Source organism: Grammomys surdaster, unplaced genomic scaffold, assembly GCF_004785775.1.
Source record: "Grammomys surdaster isolate TR1022 unplaced genomic scaffold, NIH_TR_1.0 126086, whole genome shotgun sequence".
Taxonomy (NCBI): Eukaryota; Metazoa; Chordata; class Mammalia; order Rodentia; family Muridae; genus Grammomys; species Grammomys surdaster.
The window spans coordinates 778,032-781,170 of NW_021620894.1; positions in this window are offsets into that span (position 1 = coordinate 778,032).

A 3,139-nucleotide genomic window follows, 5' to 3' on the forward strand; every position below is an offset into this window, starting at 1 on the left:
GGGGGGGGGGGTGGGAAGGACTCAGTTGTCTTTAGGGGGCTGGCCATTGAGAATTTGACCATGCTCCAATGACTATATAGGCAATACAAATTCGACTTGGTGTACTTTTCTTCTTCTTTTTTTTGGGGGGGGGAGGGTGCACAAGGGTGGGAGGGTGCATGTGGGAGGAATGGGGATTAAGAGTTACTGGGGTGCATTGTATGAAATTCCCAAATGACCAACAAAAATATTATCTTAGGGGAAAATCTATACCCCAAGCTCTTCTCACAGCTGCTGCTGTCTGATCTCCTCTTTCTGGCTCTTTCTTTCCTTTCTACTCTCTTCCATCCCCAAATTCACATTTATTTCTAACGCAAAGTAGTTTCTCTTTTAATTCCTTGACTATGCTCAAGGCCTTGCTTACTTCTCCATGTGGAATTTAGGTTGTGTTTTTTTGTTTTTGGGTTTTTTTTTGTTTTTTTGTTTGTTTGTTTTTTTCCTAAAGAAAATTCCCTTCCACAGAGCAATTTTGGTGACATTTGTGGAAGGGTTGTTTTCTGTTGGTGGTGGTTTGTTTGTTTGTTTGTTTTATTTCTTTGGTTTTTTTCCATTCTACTGCCAAAGAATAGTTACAGTTTGGTGAAGGAGACAGATATAATTCGAATAATAGCAGGAAATGAATACAAAGGAGGAAGGGGAGAAGGCTAAATATAAAGTCTGCCAGGGATCCAATATTGTCACTGAGGTCAACTTGTAATTTCTGGCTGTGTTCTCACACTTCCCAGAGCCCAGAAACCAGGAAGAGGCTGATCTGTGAGGACACTGGGAAATCTAAGACCAGAGTTGTTAAAAATTGCTACATTTTCATATACGTGTGTGCCTTATCTTTTCTTGCCTCTAAATTTATTTTTGTGTTAATTATATATAATGGGTTTAGTGACATTTTATAATGAATATAGATAACTTATTTTCATCATACTTATCATTGCCACACTCTTTGTCCCATTCTTACCTCTTCTAGTTTCAAGTCTCTCTGTTCTTTAGACCTGGTCTCAATCTGTAGGCCTGGCTGTCCTAGAACTCACTATGCAGCCCAAGCTGGCCTTGAACTCATGAAAATTCTCTTGCCTCAGCATCCCAGGTGCTGGGATTACAAGTATACATGTAGCAAAGTCTACCTTTTCTTCTGTATTTACTGCTTTTGTTTTGCAACACATGGAATTGAAGCTAGGGCCTGGCATACACTAGGTGAGTGCTGTAGCACTGAACTCATCTCAAGCCTTTTTCTATTAAGATGATGATGATGATGATGATGATGATGATGTGTGTGTGTGTGTGTGGTAGCTCAAGTATCTTGGTCCATCGGTCACCTAACACTTTAACTCTGGACAAATCAGTCTGTCTGTCCCTTGGTGTTCTTCACTGGGAAATGAGGAAACGGAACGAAAAACATATCTTGTGGCAGGGACTGTCCACTTCTCCCTGACAGTCTTTCAAGACCTTCAGTGCTTGGAAGACAGAATGTACCTTTGCGATTCCCCCATCCTGCTTTTCAGTGTGTTTCCTCTGGTTCCTGAAGAGGCTTACTTAGGATGGTGACTCAGTTCAAACTACAAGTTTCTACCTTCCCGTGTTCCAGAACACACACTCCATAGTTTTAGCTGATGAGTATATGGATAGTGAGTGGGTTTGGGGCTTTGTTCTGAGCTTCGGGGCCTCTGTGGGGACCAACTGCATAGCTGTGAGGACTGCAGGTCTAGGCTCCTCAGAGTACTGAGGTAGGGGAGTCAGAATCCTTCCCTCAAAAAAGAGCAATTAGATGAACACTCAGATTGAGAACCCTAAGTACACATGGAAGGATGGCATGTAAACCAGGACAGATGACATACACACAGTCCTTTAATTAAAGAGCCTTTACTTATTGGAAGAGAAAGGCATATAGGCAGACAATTATAAGCTTCTACAAGTCTGCTGTTCTCAAAACCTCCCGAAACAGTATTGCAAAATTATACATTGTTTGCTGAGATGGGTGAAGGCAAAGCAGTGCTCAGATGTGTTTGTAGCTATTGTGATCTTCCACTGGGCCTCTGTCTTTCAGGGTAACGGGAAACTCACTAGCTTCTCCTCCTGAGCTCTGCCTGTTAAGGTGCTTTCTCCTCAAGTAGCTCTGTCATTCAGACCACTCAGGTTGTCCTTCTCTTTTCTTCCTTCAACCCCAGATCGACCCTAGGAAGGATGAGTGTCGGTGGCCTGCGTGAGGTGACATGGCAGGAGGCAGAGTAGAGGTGTCTCTGAGTGCTATTCTGCTGTCCCCTTGCTGATCTACAGGGCTCCGTTCTTGCTCCTACCACAGCAGCTGATCCAGTCATCTCCTCAGACACCAGAGTTCCTATACCTGCCTTCTGCCTTCTGCCTTCTGCCTGTTCTCTGTCTGCTAGCATCTCTGAGCCTTCCATGGTTTTACGGACATTCTGGGGCACTGACAAATGTCATGCAGGTGTCTGGAGTCTAAGTCTCATCTTCAGAGCGGGGAAAAGAACAGGGTGTTGAAAATTGAAATCTGTTAAAGCTCTTCCTCTGTCCCCGTTTATTTTCTATAGTACTTCAGACTAAAAAGACCAGATATCAGGCTTCCTGTTTCCTGAATATCATATCTCCTTTTCCAACTCAGGAAATCTCAAGCCATCACAAACAAAAGTGATTCCTCTAGAACATGAAAAACAACAAAACAAAACAAAAAACCCTGTGATCTTGTCTACAAGGCTGCTCTATGATATATTAGAGAGACAGATTTTTTTTAAAAGTTATGCTTTTTTGTCCTTTACATAGACTTATTTATTAAGTTTCTCATCTTCTCTCTAACTTTAAAGTAGAACTTTAAATGCCAAGAGCTAAAAGCTGCCTTTCCCTTCTGTTTTGCGTGTCTGCTATAACAATAGCTCTCCAGAAGCAGACAGGTGCCTCGGGTTGTCTAGGCAACAGTCACAGACTCAGAGATGGGGAGAAGCGGGGACCAGAATCAGATTTTAGAACAATATCTGGAGTTCCTCCAAGGTGCTCTCTCTAGCGCTGATGGTATTTCAGTCTTAGAAACCTGGCCTACCTGGGCTTGGCCTAGTTTGCAAAGAGAATATGTAGAGACGGTTGCTATGCTTATAAA